The sequence below is a fragment of the Pinus tabuliformis genome, chromosome 1_1, assembly GCF_031772625.1.
Source record: "Pinus tabuliformis cultivar Carrire ecotype Pingquan chromosome 1_1, CPIR1, whole genome shotgun sequence".
Classification (NCBI taxonomy): domain Eukaryota; kingdom Viridiplantae; phylum Streptophyta; class Pinopsida; order Pinales; family Pinaceae; genus Pinus; species Pinus tabuliformis.
In genome coordinates, this window is record NC_142297.1 from 689,424,204 (window position 1) to 689,445,400 (window position 21,197).

The following is a 21,197-nucleotide window of genomic DNA, read 5'->3' on the forward strand; positions in this document are numbered from 1 at the left end:
TACCATCACAGTATTGTGATCATATGCCATTATAACTAGGGATATCATGCGAATGCCATACCACATTAGAGAGACGAATGCGAGACCATATACCAAAGCGAAAAACCTCTGCGGCCTCAGCGAATATACATAAGAGACATCTGTGAGTATATATAAGAGTCTTTGGCATCCTCTACGTGAATATAGATAACCTCTGCGATGTGTACAGGACCTCTGCGTGTATATATATAACCTCTGCGATGTGTACAGGACTGTCCAGCGAATGTATATAACCATAACTGCAATGTATGACATGACTGCCCAGCGTATGATTGCACAGCGTATACATAACTCCAGCTACACCTCAGGACTGTGGAATTATGACTGCGGTTGACTGTGTCCTTTTATTACAGCGTCCACCATTTATCTTACAGCGTGTAAGTTCCTTAAGAACAACACACACACAGATATATATATATATATATATATATATATATATATTGTGCTCCATAATATTTCTACAGCGAAGCATATATATATTGCGTTCCCAGCGTATGGTTGCGTGTCATCATTATTTGCGTGTAAGATACTCTATGAACTGTGCTTTGAAAACAACGTATATAATCCTTTATGAACATCGTATATGATCCTCTATATAAAGGCATCCATTAACTGCGATTAGGGCTGCTTAGAACAGCGTATAAGTTCATGACTGCGTTCTCCGTTAGGGCATCATACTAGGCCGGCGTAATCTAGTGTGAATCTCCTTCTCCAAAAACCCAAGACGTGGAGAGGAGATCACTTGAAGTGAGTTACCAAATGACTTCAAATCCTCCTCTATTTATACTAAAAACGTAGAGGTTGAATAGACACGTCGGCTGGGCTTCTAGAGCCTACATAAGAGCTGGTCGGCTTGATAATAATTACATAAACAAAATAAATTCATATCTCCATAAATACTTATCGATTTCAGATGATCTTTGGATCAATCCTACACCTCTCGACGAGAGGGATCCAATAAAAATATCACCTGCCATAAATAAGCTGACCCACATGGAGTTTGGCCCTAGTTTCCAATTTAACACTCCCTCTCAACTAGAGGGAACTCCATCTGTTGATCCATATGTCCAACTGTACTATCTCTGCCATCAGTGCCCTGCACTGCTCTGCCCATATTTGCTCAGCTCTGTTGGCTCTGCTCTACTCTGCTCAGCTCTGCTGGCTTTGCTTTGCTCTACTCAACTCTGCTGGCTCTGCTAGCTCTGCTCTGCTCAGCTCTATTGGCTCTGCTAGCTCTGCTCTGCTTTGCTCAGCTCTGTTGGCTCTGCTCAGCTCTGCTGGCTCTGCTAGCTCTGCTCTGCTCAACTCTGTTGGCTCTGCTAGCTCTGCTCTGCTCAGCTCTGTTGGCTCTGCTAGCTTTTCTCTGCTCAGCTCTACTGAACTATGAAGAAGAAGAATTGATCGAGAATGTCTCATACCATTCTCCACTGACCCAAAGTCAGACTCAGAGTGCGTAACACTGGTCCCAGACCAGTCTCAACCGACCCAAAGTCAGCATCATAGTATGTACGACTCTCACTGGTCCCAGACCAGTCCTGCACTGACACGAAGTCAGTCTCGGAGTATGTACCACTGGTCCTAGACCAGTCTCAGCCGACCCGAAGTCAGCATCATAGTATGTACAACTCCTACCACTGGTCCCAGACTAGTATCATTGATCCCAGATCAATGGAGTACATCCTAGCGTAGGGAGTACGGTAGATACAACGATGTGTCCATCGGTACTACTATGGTCCCTAACTTCATTTCCTTGCTCATTGATCAGATGAGAGGTACTTCCCATGAGTCCCAGACTGCATGGGTAGGATGCCTCGATAGGAGAACTTAATCAATCTTGTCCTCACAGGAGAACACATCAATCCTGCTACAATCGCCATGGAGAACACATCAATCCAGGCCGCCATGGAGAACACATCAATCCAGGCCTCACAGGAGAACACATCAATCCTGCTACACAGGAGAGCAAATCATCCTGTTCCACAAGAGAGCGAATCATCTTGTCCCACAAGAGAGCGAATCATCTTGTTCCAGTGCGCACCACCAGGGGAGGGTGAGTCACCTTGTGGTCGTATGTTGCTCTAGTAGAACTGCAAGGCCCCCAGAGCTCCCAGAGCTCAATGTATGCAACATGCAGGACCCTTTTACAAAGGTCTCTCGACGACTCCAAGTCGTTCGGGAAAATCACAAATTTGATCTTTCCTCAGGGCTTTGTCCTGTACATCATCTCAGTGCGATGGAGCTTCCTTGATCATCAACTTACCATATCCCAGATAAGGCAGTATTTGATGTCTATCTGCTGGAGCAGTTGTCAAATACGGGATTCCTCAATAATCAAATCCCATCTCTGGTTGTCACAGAGAATCACAGTGGTATTCATCATGTGTACAAACAGCTCACTGAAGAGCTTCAGCAACCAGACTGCCTCACAGAAGGCCATACTATCAGCAATTTATTCTACCTTGGTGGTGCTCAAAGTCACCGACTTCTGCTTCCTGCTCATCCAGGATATCGAGGCAGATTTCAAAGAGAAACAGCACTGAGAAGTGCTCTAGAGATCCTCCATATTGCCCACTCATCATTCGAATAATCATGTGGTTTCATATTTCTGGCAGTGTATCTCAATCCATGAGAGAATGTGCCCTGAAGATATCTCGAAATATTCTGGGCACCAATCCAGTGAGGCTCAACCAAATATGAGCTCACCATGCTAACTGCAAAACATATGTCTGGACGAAAGTTCACCAAGAACATCAACACGAATGAGTTTTAGAAACACAGAGGCATTTCCCAAATCAAGTCCGACATCACTATCATATAACCTTTGAAAGTTAAGATCCTCGAGGTAGTCACAGGCTAGCAGTTTATCTTCCCATATTCAGAATCCAACTCCCTCTGTGTTCTACAAATGAGAGGGTCTGCACCCGTCAGACATAGGTGCCGGTATGAGAGGTGTATCATCCACAACCTTCAAGTAATTGTTTGGATCGGTTTCACTCCTAGTGAATCTCAGCTGCATTAGATAGCTATCAATCCTCTCATACTACGCCCGAGGTGATTTGCTTCAAGCCATAAAGGGCTTTTTTCCACCTGTATACATGAGATTCCTAATCATGAGTCTCAAACTCCTTGGGTTGTTCCAAGCCTATGGACCTGCTGTAAGAGGGGAATGGTCCCCTTATAATATTTTCCTTCGGTACATTTCAAACATGTACCTTCATGCTTCCTTTTGAATTCAGGCATCCAAGTCACCATCTGACTCACAGACCTCCGGAGCTGAGTCAATGGACATGGTCCCCAGTGGACTTCCTATAACTTGATACAACCCTGAACTCAAAAACATCTTTGAAAGATCTATTTTCAAACACGTACCTTTCCATTGATAAGTGCCATCCTGTAACCTTTGACTTCCATTTCTGAGATGGACATCAGGTTCTTCTTGCGATCAGGTACATAAAAGAGATTTAGGGGTTCCTTGCTTTTGTGGAAGAGTCGACCATTTCCTTGATGACCTGCATTACCAGTCATTCCTTTTGATCATTGAATATGTCCCAGGAATGATTGTTATCTTCATCAAGAGATGTGTCTCTGCCATGCGGACACTCCTTCGTATAACGGCCGAACTTATTTCAACAAGGCATCCGCCTTTTCTTCCACCCTTAGATCCGAACTTCCCAATGAAGTGATCTTAAGATGGACCATCAAAATCTTCCGCTGCGCCATTCTAATAACATTTTCTGCTTTGACTTCACCCTAGGTGAATTATGAGGAACCCATTGATCCTTCTGTCTTGTCCCAACTATCTTTGGTGATTGCTCTTTCACTCTTGCTTGGGCATTGTCTTCACCTCAGCTCTGATACCATGTTAAGTTTAGGTATGTTCTATGCTAGAGCAATTTATTTAAATTTTCATAGTTAGCAATCACATCAACATTACAATAAACTGCAGATAGAACATAAATATAAAATCGCAGAAGACAAGCCAAGACAAGAGGACACAAGATATGGCGCGAGCCAGGGACAAACCCCACAATGTGTGGGGAAACCCTTTGATCAAATCTTCTTTTATCTTCAAAGTTCAGCAGAGAGAGAGAGAGAGAGATAGTACATTTACAACAGAAGTCAACACTTTGACTTATCTAGATCTAGCATAGATCATTTCGTATAGCGATGAGATCAGTTGAAGACATTCTGCTTCAACTGATTCTCAAGGTGACTCCTTCACCTATCATCGTGCTGCATTTGGTCTTATAGATGCACCACTGCCTACTACCTCATGTGGCTGTCCATGTCCATGATCTTATCCATCATAACACTGCTCAAACTAATGTGCATCATCATCATGATGCTGCCCCTGCTAACGTATCATTGTGCTGCCCATGCACATGATCTCATAGTGCTACCCATCATGCTACTGCCCATGCTCCATGTATTCGTTGTACAGCCCATCCACAATATATCATGTTGCTGCCCAAGACTGCGTTATATATATGTGTCCAGTGTATATATATAACTTATGTACTATAGCGTATATTGTCCAGCGATTACTGCCCATCGTATGTACAGTCTAGCGTATATATAAAGACCATACATATCAAGACCACATACATATTAAGACCCTATATACAACTGGAGCAAGATCATACATATCGAGAACCTGTTATATAACGTTGATGCCATACATCTTTGTATCAGTTTTCACACCAGAGCAATATCATATACCATCACAGTATTGTGATCATATGCCATTATAACTAGGGATATCATGCGAATGCCATACCACATTAGAGAGACGAATGCGAGACCATATACCAAAGCGAAAAACCTCTGCGGCCTCAGCGAATATACATAAGAGACATCTGTGAGTATATATAAGAGTCTTTGGCATCCTCTACGTGAATATAGATAACCTCTGCGATGTGTACAGGACCTCTGCGTGTATATATATAACCTCTGCGATGTGTACAGGACTGTCCAGCGAATGTATATAACCATAACTGCAATGTATGACATGACTGCCCAGCGTATGATTGCACAGCGTATACATAACTCCAGCTACACCTCAGGACTGTGGAATTATGACTGCGGTTGACTGTGTCCTTTTATTACAGCGTCCACCATTTATCTTACAGCGTGTAAGTTCCTTAAGAACAACACACACACAGATATATATATATATATATATATATATATATATATTGTGCTCCATAATATTTCTACAGCGAAGCATATATATATTGCGTTCCCAGCGTATGGTTGCGTGTCATCATTATTTGCGTGTAAGATACTCTATGAACTGTGCTTTGAAAACAACGTATATAATCCTTTATGAACATCGTATATGATCCTCTATATAAAGGCATCCATTAACTGCGATTAGGGCTGCTTAGAACAGCGTATAAGTTCATGACTGCGTTCTCCGTTAGGGCATCATACTAGGCCGGCGTAATCTAGTGTGAATCTCCTTCTCCAAAAACCCAAGACGTGGAGAGGAGATCACTTGAAGTGAGTTACCAAATGACTTCAAATCCTCCTCTATTTATACTAAAAACGTAGAGGTTGAATAGACACGTCGGCTGGGCTTCTAGAGCCTACATAAGAGCTGGTCGGCTTGATAATAATTACATAAACAAAATAAATTCATATCTCCATAAATACTTATCGAATTCAGATGATCTTTGGATCAATCCTACACCTCTCGACGAGAGGGATCCAATAAAAATATCACCTGCCATAAATAAGCTGACCCACATGGAGTTTGGCCCTAGTTTCCAATTTAACACTCCCTCTCAACTAGGGGGAACTCCATCTGTTGATCCATATGTCCGACTGTACTATCTCTGCCATCAGTGCCCTGCACTGCTCTGCCCATCTTTGCTCAGCTCTGTTGGCTCTGCTCTACTCTGCTCAGCTCTGCTGGCTTTGCTTTGCTCTACTCAACTCTGCTGGCTCTGCTAGCTCTGCTCTGCTCAGCTCTGTTGGCTCTGCTAGCTCTGCTCTGCTTTGCTCAGCTCTGTTGGCTCTGCTCAGCTCTGCTGGCTCTGCTAGCTCTGCTCTGCTCAGCTCTGTTGGCTCTGCTAGCTCTGCTCTGCTCAGCTCTGTTGGCTCTGCTAGCTCTGCTCTGCTCAGCTCTACTGAACTATGAAGAAGAAGAATTGATCGAGAATGTCTCATACCATTCTCCACTGACCCAAAGTCAGACTCAGAGTGCGTAACACTGGTCCCAGACCAGTCTCAACCGACCCAAAGTCAGCATCATAGTATGTACGACTCTCACTGGTCCCAGACCAGTCCTGCACTGACACGAAGTCAGTCTCGGAGTATGTACCACTGGTCCCAGACCAGTCTCAGCCGACCCGAAGTCAGCATCATAGTATGTACAACTCCTACCACTGGTCCCAGACTAGTATCATTGATCCCAGATCAATGGAGTACATCCTAGCGTAGGGAGTACGGTAGATACAACGATGTGTCCATCGGTACTACTATGGTCCCTAACTTCATTTCCTTGCTCATTGATCAGATGAGAGGTACTTCCCATGAGTCCCAGACTGCATGGGTAGGATGCCTCGATAGGAGAACTTAATCAATCTTGTCCTCACAGGAGAACACATCAATCCTGCTACAATCGCCATGGAGAACACATCAATCCAGGCCGCCATGGAGAACACATCAATCCAGGCCTCACAGGAGAACACATCAATCCTGCTACACAGGAGAGCAAATCATCCTGTTCCACAAGAGAGCGAATCATCTTGTCCCACAAGAGAGCGAATCATCTTGTTCCAGTGCGCACCACCAGGGGAGGGTGAGTCACCTTGTGGTCGTATGTTGCTCTAGTAGAACTGCAAGGCCCCCAGAGCTCCCAGAGCTCAATGTATGCAACATGCAGGACCCTTTTACAAAGGTCTCTCGACGACTCCAAGTCGTTCGGGAAAATCACAAATTTGATCTTTCCTCAGGGCTTTGTCCTGTACATCATCTCAGTGCGATGGAGCTTCCTTGATCATCAACTTACCATATCCCAGATAAGGCAGTATTTGATGTCTATCTGCTGGAGCAATTGTCAAATACGGGATTCCTCAATAATCGAATCCCATCTCTGGTTGTCACAGAGAATCACAGTGGTATTCATCATGTGTACAAACAGCTCACTGAAGAGCTTCAGCAACCAGACTGCCTCACAGAAGGCCATACTATCAGCAATGTATTCTACCTTGGTGGTGCTCAGAGTCACCGACTTCTGCTTCCTGCTCATCCAGGATATCGAGGCAGATTTCAAAGAGAAACAGCACTGAGAAGTGCTCTAGAGATCCTCCATACTGCCCACTCATCATTCGAATAATCATGTGGTTTCATATTTCTGGCAGTGTATCTCAATCCATGAGAGATTGTGCCCTGAAGATATCTCGAAATATTCTTGGCACCAATCCAGTGAGGCTCAACCAAATATGAGCTCACCATGCTAACTGCAAAACATATGTCTGGACGAAAGTTCACCAAGAACATCAACACGAATGAGTTTTAGAAACACAGAGGCATTTCCCAAATCAAGTCCGACATCACTACCATATAACCTTTGAAAGTTAAGATCCTCGAGGTAGTCACAGGCTAGCAGTTTATCTTCCCATATTCAGAATCCAACTCCCTCTGTCTTCTACAAATGAGAGGGTCTGCACCCGTCAGACATAGGTGCCGGTATGAGAGGTGTATCATCCACAACCTTCGAGTAATGGTTTGGATCGGTTTCACTCCTAGTGAATCTCAGCTGCATTAGATAGCTATCAATCCTCTCATACTACGCCCGAGGTGTTTTGCTTCAAGCCATAGAGGGCTTTCTTCCACCTGTATACATGAGATTCCTAATCATGAGTCTCAAACTCCTTGGGTTGTTCCAAGCCTGTGGACCTGCTGCATGAGGGGAATGGTCCCCTTATAATATTTTCCTTCGGTACATTTCAGACATGTACCTTCATGCTTCCTTTTGAATTCAGGCATCCAAGTCACCATCTGACTCACAGACCTCCGGTGCTGAGTCAATGGACATGGTCCCCAGTGGACTTCCTATAACTTGATACAACCCTGAACTCAAAAACATCTTTGAAAGATCTATTTTCAAACACGTACCTTTCCATTGATAAGTGCCATCCTGTAACCTTTGACTTCCATTTCTGAGATGGACATCAGGTTCTTCTTGCGATCAGGTACATAAAAGAGATTTAGGGGTTCCTTGCTTTTGTGGAAGAGTCGACCATTTCCTTGATGACCTGCATTACCAGTCATTCCTTTTGATCATTGAAGATGTCCCAGGAATGATTGTTATCTTCATCAAGAGATGTGTCTCTGCCATGCGGACACTCCTTCGTATAACGGCCGAACTTATTTCAACAAGGCATCCGCCTTTTCTTCCACCCTTAGATCCGAACTTCCCAATGAAGTGATCTTAAGATGGACCATCAAAATCTTCCGCTGCGCCATTCTGATAACATTTTCTGCTTTGACTTCACCCTAGGTGAATTATGAGGAACCCATTGATCCTTCTGTCTTGTCCCAACTATCTTTGGTGATTGCTCTTTCACTCTTGCTTGGGCATTGTCTTCACCTCAGCTCTGATACCATGTTAAGTTTAGGTATGTTCTATGCTAGAGCAATTTATTTAAATTTTCATAGTTAGCAATCACATCAACATTACAATAAACTGCAGATAGAACATAAATATAAAATCGCAGAAGACAAGCCAAGACAAGAGGACACAAGATATGGCGCGAGCCAGGGACAAACCCCACAATGTGTGGGGAAACCCTTTGATCAAATCTTCTTTTATCTTCAAAGTTCAGCAGAGAGAGAGAGAGAGAGATAGTACATTTACAACAGAAGTCAACACTTTGACTTATCTAGATCTAGCATAGATCATTTCGTATAGCGATGAGATCAGTTGAAGACATTCTGCTTCAACTGATTCTCAAGGTGACTCCTTCACCTATCATCGTGCTGCATTTGGTCTTATAGATGCACCACTGCATACTACCTCATGCGGCTGTCCATGTCCATGATCTTATCCATCATAACACTGCTCAAACTAATGTGCATCATCATCATGATGCTGCCCCTGCTAACGTATCATTGTGCTGCCCATGCACATGATCTCATAGTGCTACCCATCATGCTACTGCCCATGCTCCATGTATTCGTTGTATAGCCCATCCACAATATATCATGTTGCTGCCCAAGACTGCGTTATATATATGTGTCCAGTGTATATATATAACTTATGTACTATAGCGTATATTGTCCAGCGATTACTGCCCATCGTATGTACAGTCTAGCGTATATATAAAGACCATACATATCAAGACCACATACATATTAAGACCCTATATACAACTGGAGCAAGATCATACATATTGAGAACCTGTTATATAACGTTGATGCCATACATCTTTGTATCAGTTTTCACACCAGAGCAATATCATATACCATCACAGTATTGTGATCATATGCCATTATAACTAGGGATATCATGCGAATGCGAGACCATATACAAAAGAGAGACGAATGCGAGACCATATACAAAAGCGAAAAACCTCTGCGGCCTCAGCAAATATACATAAGAGACATGTGAGTATATATAAGAGTCTTTGGCATCCTCTACGTGAATATAGATAACCTCTGTGATGTGTACAGGACCTCTGCGTGTATATATATAACCTCTGCGATGTGTACAGGACTGTCCAGCAAATGTATATAACCATAACTGCAATGTATGACATGACTACCCAGCGTATGATTGCACAGCGTATACATAACTCCAGCTACACCTCAGGACTGTGGAATTATGACTGCGGTTGACTGTGTCCTTTTATTACAGCGTCCACCATTTATCTTACAGTGTGTAAGTTCCTTAAGAACAACGCATATATATATATATATATATATATATATATATATATTGTGCTCCATAATATTTCTACAGTGAAGCATATATATATTGCGTTCCCAGCGTATGGCTGCGTGTCATCATTATCTGCGTGTAAGATACTCTATGAACTGCGCTTTGACAACAACGTATATAATCCTTTATGAACAGCGTATATGATCCTCTATATAAAGGCATCCATTAACTGCGATTAGGGCTGCTTAGAACAGCGTATAAGTTCATGACTGCGTTCTCCGTTAGGGCATCATACTAGGCCGGCGTAATCTAGTGTGAATCTCCTTCTCCAAAAACCCAAGACGTGGAGAGGAGATCACTTGAAGTGAGTTACCAAATGACTTCAAATCCTCCTCTATTTATACTAAAAACGTAGAGGTTGAATAGACACGTCGGCTGGGCTTCTAGAGCCTACATAAGAGTTGGTCGGCTTGATAATAATTACATAAACAAAATAAATTCATATCTCCATAAATACTTATCGGAATCGGATGATCTTTGGATCAATCCTACACCTCTCGACGAGAGGGATCCAATAAAAATATCACCTGCCATAAATAAGCTGACCCACATGGAGTTTGGCCCTAGTTGCCAATTTAACAGCCTTGAACCTACACCCAAATGATGCCTTACAAAGCAACCAGGAACATCGTAGTTGCTTCCCTCGAACTTGCGTCCAAGTGGCGCCTTATGGCCAACCAGGAACATCTCAGTTGCTTCCCCCAAAACTGCACCCAAGTGGCGCCTTACAACCATCCAGGAACATTTCAGCTACTTCGCCCGAACTTGCGCCCAAGTGGCACATCCTTCCCCGGGACCCTATAATCACTTTGCAATTCCCACCTTCTAGGGGGCCTTAGAGCCAACCAGGAAGTCTTGAACTATAATCGTCATCATAATGATAATGAGTCATCCCCATAATGCTAGGGTTAAGTATTTATATATACTTTTCCCATTGCATGGCTCTCTCTGCCATGTGGTGCTCCTGAAGCCACGTGGGCGCCAGGTGCCCTTTTCCCCAAATTTTTTGCCAACACACTATTGCCTGTCTCTATGGAGTTGCACGCCCCCATACTCTTACTGTGGAGTAGGTTCTGCAACCAGTTTCTTTTATTATTATTAAAATAGTTACAAATACATTGTATTACAATCCAGGCCCTCTGGCCACTTAACCAAGGTTGACACCTATGCCTAGGCACATTGGCCCCACAATATATAACATATCCATATGGGCACTCAGGCCGCATATCATAAACACATAGGCACGCATGCCTGTAGTATACATCCAATTCACCAGCCTAATAACAAGTACTTATATTAACATTGTGTACAGGTGTGGGGTATTGCAACAAAATTTCAGTTTATTGTTCAAGTCTTTGGACTTTCATATCTAGTTATTTCCTTAGTACTAATCTGATTCTAGAATAATGAATGATGAATTTAAATCAATGTATACAATATTTTACTATTTCTATTGCATTAAACATTTATGATGTATGAATCAATGTATTTCATTATTGAATTTGAATTTGAATCTTGTTCATAATATATATATATATATAGACACACTCACACTCTGATGTCCCCCCATTGACCTAAACTTCCCTAAAATTTGGGCGTCTAGGGAAACATCCCCTTACTTGTCTCCCCATTCCCACACCCCTCCATCTTGGAAACTTGGTGGAACATTGATTTATTTGGCCATGTTGACAACATATTTCCCATATGAATATTAATAACAAGAATTTTAGGATGTAATATTTACTTGGTCAAATATATAAGTGGTCATTTGTTAATTCCTTTAGTGGTTGACTTGTGGTCTCAAAAGTTGTCTTATCACGCCCCCTTTCTTTAGGGGATGCGCTAGTGTCATGATGGTAATCTTGACTTGGTGCCATGTTAATGATCCTCTAGTCATTGACATGTGGTTGAATTGACTAAGTCACATAGTTCATGGTTGTGTTCATGTTTGATGGCCATGAAGTTAGGAAGAAAATCGTTAATGCCAAATGATGTGATAAAATTTGGGACAAAGTCCAGCTGTAAGTTTGAGGAAATATAATTCTACGTTTGAATTTAAATGAGTTTGATCACTGAATTTCAAACTCAAATGAATTTAATCACTATATTTAAATGAACTTATTCGGCTACCCTTGAATTTTTTCTAATTTTGAACATCATGGATTAAATTCGGCGAATGCAGTGACTTATTCTGCGTGTTAGTGTTTCTTTAGTGTTAGGGTCAAGCTTCTTCCTATGTAGGTTAGCATTTATGGCGAAGCCAACCTATGATTATTTCCCACTCGTAACATTGATGTATATGAGGTGTCTAGAAACCATTTTGATCATAAAGTCATCATGTCATGTATGATTATTTCCCGCTCTTAACATCGATGTATATGAGGTGTCTGGAAACCATTTTGATCATAAAGTCACCATGTCATGTAATCATTTGTCCACCTAATGTAATTTCCTGGGTTACTTTGAAATGATGAATGTTAGGGTGCAATGACACCTACATTTATAGTGTTATGGGTTTACTCTTGATTATTATATGTGAGAGTTGTTGATTTCAGTAGCATCGGATGTGCTCTTGCCTCGATATTTTGTAGTGAGGCTAAGACACATGCATTCTCCAATACCCAGAAATCATTTGGGAAAATTCCACCTAGAGATGATTTAATTAAAATAATTAACTTTTTTTAAATGGTTCCCTAAGTCTAAACTTAGGAAATATGGTTAATTAAAGGGTATTAATTAAATTTGGTGTGTATCTTCTAGAATAAGACAAGGATCAACTCCCAGTTAATCTTAGCCTTTGATTATGTTTTAATCTTGGCCATTGGTGCTCGAACGAGATATTATAAGAAGGAGCTTGATGGGCACTTGGAGAACACATCGAATGAGAGATCAAAGATCGAATTTCTCAAGAGTAGCAGCATTGAGTTGCCGGAGTGAGATCCAGTGATCTTCTTGTAGTGAGGGGCAGGGATAGTAGTCCGGAGGAGATTTTTCCAGATCCGGAGAATGCAAAGTAGAGAGGGCATAGAGCAGTTCAGTGAGACAATGCAGTACTACACAAAGGCAGCGCAGAGCTTCAGAGGGAGTTTGAAATCCAGATGGGAGAGTCGAGATCTAGTGCCAGAAGCCTGGGTGTGAGACCGGAGGGCCAGAAGATCGAATTTCTAGATAGCAGGAGATCGGCAGAGAAGTGACATAGAGCCTAGCTAGTGTGGTGCAGATTTGCGTAGGACTGACATAGAAGCTACACAGAGGCAACATGGGGCCCGCCAACCAACCCCTAATCAGGGTCAAATCTGTCGTATCAGTGTTTAATTTTAATCACTAACTCTTTGCCAGTTTTTCTTTATATCGGATAGCCAGTTTGGGCATCCAACAATTTGTACTTAGAAACTACTGCTTAATAATAAAACCCTTGGCAGCTGTACCGATTTTCCCACATTGGGTTTTCCGGGGACATTGTCCAAAAACAACTGTGCAAATGTGTGTTTTTATTTCTCTCCAGTGCTATATTTAGTTTATGCAGTATTTATTTTGTGTAGGCTGCAGTGTATGTATTTCGATATTTGTTGTAGAAAACTACAAGTAATTTGCTTAAGGAATTTAACAAATAGGAGAAATATCATCAGTTTGTTGCAGAAGGAATTAGGTCACCGATTTTTCACATGGTATTAGAGCATAGATCGTGAGTAGAAGAGCTCAGTTGCAGAAAGAAAGAGGGAATTCGAAATTACTACAAAGGCAGAAATTCAAAATTCCAGAGGCAGCGCAGTCCTTGGGCCAAGAAGGTCAAAGCTTTGAGTGAGATCGATTTCTCTAAGTGAGTCAACAGAGAAATTTGATTCTACAGATTGAAGCTTTCCAAAGGCAGAAGGAAGCAGCGTATTTTTCCTTGCAGAGCATATCTTCAGTTGGGACGCAGTTATTTTGCAGCAGTTGTTGGCAGAATAGCATCAGGAGGAGCAAAATTGGGAGCAGCGACTGCAGTCTGCAGCAATGTCGGCAGCAGCAGTGACAATAGTTTTTGTATCAAAGAAGGAAACTATTGCTAGGGGAATTGTTGTCTTTGCCAAATTTTCCGCAGTGATGAAGGCTGCACGAGGATGCAAAAAGGGGAGTGTGTGGATCCCTTCCTTACAAGGCTTCAGGATGTCTAAGACCAGCTTGCTTTAGTAGGTACAACACCCCAACCCTCAGAGTTTGTACGATTAGCGCTGGATAGCATTTCAAAGGATTGGCAAGTTTTCGTCTAGAGCATCTTAGGCAAAGAAAAACTACCAGATTGGGAATGTGTGTAGGTTGATCTGCAACAAGAGGAGATGAGGCATGATCTGGTGAAGGCCACAATCAGTGGCAGTGGGATGAAAGTAATGAAGGAAGAGGAAGACGTGTCCCTTGCGTCAAAGGGGCAGCAGGAGCAGCACAGAATAAAGAAGGACATTTTGAAGATCAAGTGCTTGAGGTTGTGGCTAGCTAGGCCACTCCAGCGCTCAATGTCCTCTCAGAAAGAAGGACAAAGAGGAGAAGCAGGATCAACAAGATGCATTCGCTGAGATTGACAGGTTATCCTCCAGACTGGAGGAAGAGTTTGCCATGATTTTCCTAGCAAAATATCGAGGCAAGAGCACATCCGATGCTACTGAAATCAAGAACTCTCACATATAATAATCTTGGATCAAGACCTTGCTACAGGAGCCCATAGTCGGCAGTAGCAGGATGGACCAGTGACAGTTGGTGCAGTCAGGTGCCAGAGTGACAAATGCAGTAGCTAGTAGCGGTCGGATTCTGAACAGCGCAGAGCAGAGTTAGCAGTTGTGCAGTTGACACAAATCAGAGTTAGCAGCAACGCAGAGGCTTCAGTGACAGCGCAAAGGCTAGTAGTGGCCAGAACTCAAACGACAAATACATCATACTGAACATAGTTGGTTCAGTATTTTGGATGCTTTTCCGTTGCAGTTGTTGCAGTTGCGGCAGCAACAGTTAGAGAGGGTTGCAATGCAGATGCAGTGTTGGAAGCAGTTCAGCAGGGCCAACAACAATGGAAATGTAACTCATATCAGAGTTGCGCAGTAGTTGGTGGGCAGTAGATCCATACATGAGGAGCGCAACAGGAGATGGTGCAGAGACAGAGTGATGCTTCTGTGGGTTGCAACACTAGAGCACATTCCTCGCTAAGAGGGAGTGTTGATTTTTGTAGCATCAGATGTGCTCTTGCCTCGAGATTTGTAGAGATGCTAAGACATGTGCATTCTCCAATACCAAGAAATTGTTTGGGAAAATTCCACCTAGAGATGATTTAATTAAAATAATTAACTTTTTTTAAATGGTTCCCTAAGTCTAAACCTAATCTGGTTAATTAAAGGGTATGAATTAAATCTGGTGTGTATCTTTTAGAAGAAGATGAGGATCAACTCCCAGTTAATCGTAGCCTTTGATTATGTTTTAATCTTGGCCGATGGTGCTCCAACGAGAGATTATAAGAAGGAGCTTGATGGGCACTTGGAGAACACATCAAATGAGAGATCGAATTTCTTAAGAGTAGCAGCGTTGAGTTGTTGGAGTGAGATCGAGTGATCTTCTTGCAATGAGGGGCAGGGATAGTAGTCTGGAGGAGAGTTTTCCAGAGTTGAAGAGTGCAAAGCAGAGAGGGCATAGAGCAATTCAGTGAGGCAACGCAGAGCTTCAGAGGGAATTCGAAATCCAGCTAGGAGAGTCGAGATCTAGTGCCAGAAGCCGAGGTGTGAGACCAGAGGGGTAGAAGGTAGAATTTCCAGATAGTAGGAGATCAGCAGAGAAGGTGACGCAGATCCCAGCTAGTATGACGCAGATCTATGTAGGATGGATGCGGAGGCAGCGTGGGGCCTGCCAGCCAGCTCCTTCTCAGTGTCGGATCTCCCGAATCAATGTGAGATTTTTCTCACTAACTCTTTGCCAATTTTTCTCTGTATCAGATAGCAAGTTTGGGCATCCAATGATTTGTACTCAGAAGCTACTGCTTAATAATAAAACCCTTAGTTGTTGCATCGGTTTTCCCACATTGGGTTTTTCCGGGGACATTGTCTAAAAACAATTGTGTAAATGTGTGTGTGTTTATTTCTCTCCAGTGTTGTATTTAGTTTCCGCAATATTTATTTTGTGTAGGATGCAGTGTATGTATTTCGATATTTGTTGTAGAAAAATACAAGTAATTTCTTTAAGGAATTTAACAAATAGGAGAAATATCATCAATTTGCTGCAGTGGGAATCAGGGCACAAATTTTTCACATGGTATGGACGCACAAATTGTGAGCAGAAGAGCTCAATTGCAGAAAGGAAGAGGGAGTTCAAAATTATTGCAGAGGCATAAGTTTGAAACCCCGAGGCAGCGTAGTCCTTGGGCCAAGAAAGTCGAAGTTTTGGTGAGATCGATTTCTCTGAGGCGACAGAGAAATTCGATTCTCCAGATCGAGCTTTCTAGAGGCAAAAGGGAGAAAGGTATTTTTCTTTGCAGAGCAGATCTTCAACTAGGATGCAGTTATTTTGCAGCAATTACTGGAAGAATAGCGTCAGGAGGATGAAAATTGGGAGCAACAGCCATAGCAATGTCGACAGCAACAACGGTAGCAGTTTCTGGATCAAAGAAGGGCAGTTATTGCTGGGGGAATTGTTTTCTTTGCCAAATTTGCCGCAGTGATGAAGGTTGCACGAGGATGCAAAAAGGGGAGCGTGTGGATCCCTTCCTTACGAGGCTTCAAGATGTCTAGGACCAGCTCAGTAGGGACAACGCCCCAGCTCTCAGAGTTTGTACAATTAGCGCTAAATAGCATTTCAGAAGATTGGCAAGTTTTCGTCCAAAGCATACTAGGCAGAGAACAACTGCCAGATTGGGAACGTGTGTGGACTGATCTGCACCAGGAGGAGATGAGGCATGATCTAGTGAAGGCCACAATCAGTGCCAGTAGTAGCAGTTGGACAAAAGAAGTGAAGGAAGAGGAGGATGTGGCCCTTACGTCAAAGGGGCAGCAAGAGCAATGCAGAATAAAAAAGGACATTTCAAAGATCAAGTGCTTCAGGTGTGGCGAGTTGGGCCACTACAACACTCAGTGTCCTCTCGGAAAGAAGGAAAAATAGGAGAGGTAGGATCAGCAAGCTGCATCCATTGAGATCGACAGGTTGTCCTCGAGATTGGAGTAAGAGTTTGTCGTGATTGTCAAGATGCCTCCATGGGTGAGGTGGGGTGATCTGGAGTTGTAGCCCCAAAGAGCTACAAGATGGCCAGGATCCTTGAGGAGTCCACCCTTGGATCAAGACCTTGCTACGGGAGCCCATAGTCAACAGTAGCAGGATGGAACAATGACAGTTGGTGCAGTCAGGTGCCAGAGTGACAAATGCAATAGCTAGTAGCTTTTAGATTTTAAACAGCACGACACAGAGTTGGAAGTTGTGCAATTGGCACATAGCAAAGTCAACAGCAACGCAGAGGCTACCAGCAGTCAGAACTCAGACAACTGATGCATCATATTGAAAACAGTTGGTTCAGTATTTTGGTTGCTTTTCCATTGCAATTGTTGCAGTTGCAACAGCAGCAGCTAGAGAGGGTTGCAATGTAGATGCAGTGCTGGAAGCAGTTCAGTAGGGCCAACAACAATACAAATGTAACTCATTCAAAGTTGCGCAGTAGTTGGTGGGCAGTAGAGTCATACATCAGCAGTGCAATAGGAGATGGTGTAGAGACAGAGTGATGCTTCAATGGGTTGCAACACTAGAGCACATTCCTCGCTAAGAGGGAGTGTTGATTTTTGTAGCATCGGATGTGCTCTTGCCTCGAGATTTGTAGAGATGCTAAGACATGTGCATTCTCCAATACCAAGAAAACGTTTGGGAAAATTCCACCTAGAGATGGTTTAATTAAAATAATTAACTCTTTTTAAATGGTTCCCTAAGTGTAAACTTAGGAAATCTAGTTAATTATAGGGTATTAACTAAATCTGGTGTGTATCTTCTAGAAGAAGAGAAGGATCAACTCCCAGTTAATATTATCCTTTGATTATGTTCTAATCTTGGCCATTGGTGCTCCAACGAAAGATTATAAGGAGCTTGATGGGCATTTCTAGAACACATCGAATGAGAGATCAGAGATCGAATTTCTCAAGAGTAGCAGCATTGAGTTGCCGGAGTGAGATCGAGTGATCTTCTTGCAGTGAGGGGCACAGATAGTAGTCCAGAGGAGAGTTTTCCAGATCCAAAGAGTGCAAAGAAGAGAGGGCATATACCAGTTCAGTGAGGCAGCGTAGTGCCACGCAGAGGCAAACCAAAGCTTTAGAGGGAGTTCGAAATCCAACTGGGAGAGTCGAGATCCAGTGCCAGAAGCCGTGTGACACTAGAGGGCTAGAAGGTCGAATTTCCAGATAGTAGGAGATCAGCAGAGAAGGTGACATAGAGCCCAACCAATGTGACACAGATCTGTGTAGGATTGATGCAAACGCTATGCAGAGGCAGCGTGGAGCCTGCTACCAGCCCTTGATCAGTGTTGGATCTCCTGAATCAGTGTGATATTTTTCTCACTAACTCTTTGCCATTTTTTCTCTGTATCGGATAGCCAGTTTGGGCATCCAACGATTTGTACTCAAAAACTACTGTTGAATAATAAAACCCTCAGCTGCTGCACCAGTTTTCCCACATTGGGTTTTTCCGTGGACATTGTCCAAAAACAACTGTTTAAATGTGTGTGTGTTTATTTCTCTCCAGTGTTGTATTTAGTTTCCACAGTATTTATCTTGTAGGCTGCAGAGTATGTATTTTGATATTTGCTGTAGAAAACTGCTAGTAATTTGTTTAAGGAATTCAACAAATAGGAGAAATATCATTAGTTTGCTGCAGTAGGAATCGGGTCACCTATTTTTCACAAGACTTACTACAATTCTAATACCTCTTTGTCTCTGTCTCTTTGTTTTGGTTTTGTCATTTAAACTTCACTCCTATTGTATTCTCATTGTTATCTTTCTTCATGTCCTGTAAGTCTAGTCCCAGTGCAGATTGAAGAACTAGATCTCAGTTGTATGTGATTGTCTCTATGTATCTGAATCTTATCAGACATAAAATAATCTTGAAGACAGTCTCAATATGCAGAGGATTAACTCTAAAGTTAAAACATCTTTTGTACAACTATCGTAGGGACTTTCTACTTGTAATGAACAATCTGGACTATTGTAAGTGTCAATATTTCAGAATGTTCCTCATTTGAAGGCGGTACACTTGGTTCACAAATTTATGATCGATATATAGAGATGCTGCATTTAAATTTCACATTGACCTGAACAACAGCATTTCTGGTGCCATGTTTTTATAAAATGAAGCCAATAGCACTTATTCTTGAGAACTAAAATGGGTTGGATTAAAGTACAATTTGGTCACGGAGTGGACATTAGGTCTTCATCATGCTTCCATGTTTTAAATATGTACATTTTCCTAAGCACAAGATGAAATTTAAGGGAAGATGATCTCTAAAATTAGTGGAACCAGATGAGACTTATAGGAATATGCAGGCGAGAATGGGAAGGATTGAATTACAGTCTGGTCACTAAGTCGAAGGTAGGTTTTCTGCATGCTTCCAGGTTCTAGATACGTACTCTTTTCTGAGCACAAGATGAAAGTTAAGAGAAGATGCTCATTAAAATTAGTGGAATCTGATGAGATGTCTAGGAATATGCAGGTGGGGATGGGATGGATTGAATTATACCCTGGTCACTAATTGGAAGCTAGGTTCCTCCCCATGCTTCCAGGTTATAAATATGAGCACAAGAAGAAAAAGGGTATTTCAAAATTTATGTTCTACATACATACATAGATAAGGGAAGATGCTCATTGTGATTAATGCAATCCATGACAATATGTAGAGATTTGGTTCGCTCATACCATTTTGATTCCATTTACGTGCAACATCCAGATATTGAATAGCATCCTTTTGCAAAGATGGATTTAAAAATGTACCTCCAATGGAGTCATAAACAGATACAAGGTACAACATATATATTATGGTAGCCAATGAGAGTAACTGGCCCAGAAAATGCCGTTTGAATAATTTTTTTGGCTGTAGTCAGCAGCACTGTAGCAATGAGATGGCTCTTTCAGACTTCAATTAGTCGACTTGCAGTTTCTCCTTTTTCAAGTTAGCTCAGTGGATTACCGATTTACATTTCGTTTAGCATTATGATGTTGATATTTGGTGCCTTGGCATTTTTTTCTTCTTTCTTAATGATTATCAGCCATAGCCCTTGGGCCAGATTTCTATCTGTTGGTTTGTTACCTTGTTTTGGTTCTATCATTTTTCTATCTTTGCGAACATGGTTATTATGGTATATACTTAATGGTTTGAAATGCGTGATTGAGTTTGCTTTACTGCGAAATTCTTAAAAACTTGCGACTACATCCTGGCTATGTTTTTCCCTGCTCCTCAGAGAGTGGCCAAAACTCAATATGTAAGCTAACTGCATTCAGTGAGTGTACCTCAAAAGTAAAGAAAAAGCACATACAAATATAACTTGAATTGTTATGATGCTTTCTATTGCCAACAAATAAAGAAGTGATCCAGCTAATTCATAGCACAAATTCCACCTGCCATGATGTTTCTGAAGACAGCCATCCAGTACTGTTTAATGACATGCTATATTTGTGTTTATGATTACAGTGTGCCTGTTTACTTAACCATCTCTTAATTGATGAACAAGCAGAGTAGCTTCTTGTCATTCGTAACTAATAGAATTGAACATGACATTTATCATGACCATTTTTTATAGATGATTCAAATTTAAATTGAATTCATATGCAGGATCATTAAGTGCCACTTTGTGAGGGACGTTCAAGCAATTCTAGGATTTATAATGAGTCCAGCATAGAAGCTTCCAGTCATAAAAATGGTGTCTCACACAGACTTCTGAGTACATTTTCGGAGTAAGCAATCAAATACAAAATTTTACCAGGAGAAATTATGCATGCCAGAGATCGCCTTAATTTGAAATTTAGAGCATCATCACTTTTGAGCAACAGGTCAGCTAAACCGTTTGATAGAATGTAGTTATCTTGTTTGTGCTGGCAATACAGCGCAGTGCCTTTTTCATCAATGTAACATTTTTTTATTAACATGGGAAATAATGACTGTCCAGGTCAGCAGGACGAGAAGCATTCCCTCAGCTGAAAGAAGAGTTGATAACTATGCTGCAATCGATGAACA

At 42.0% G+C, this 21,197-nt stretch overlaps 1 long non-coding RNA gene across 4 annotated transcripts in view; it reads left to right on the forward strand.

Moving 5' to 3' along the window:
- The window catches only part of LOC149215289 (uncharacterized), a 292,877-nt gene extending 272,029 nt beyond the window's left edge, over positions 1–20,848 (forward strand). For all 4 annotated transcript variants that reach the window (XR_016250467.1, XR_016250468.1, XR_016250466.1 and 1 more), the window contains exon 7: positions 20,796–20,848. This is a non-coding gene — a long non-coding RNA (uncharacterized LOC149215289). The remainder of the gene's footprint in view (positions 1–20,795) is intronic.
- Positions 20,849–21,197: the final 349 nt, after the last annotated feature.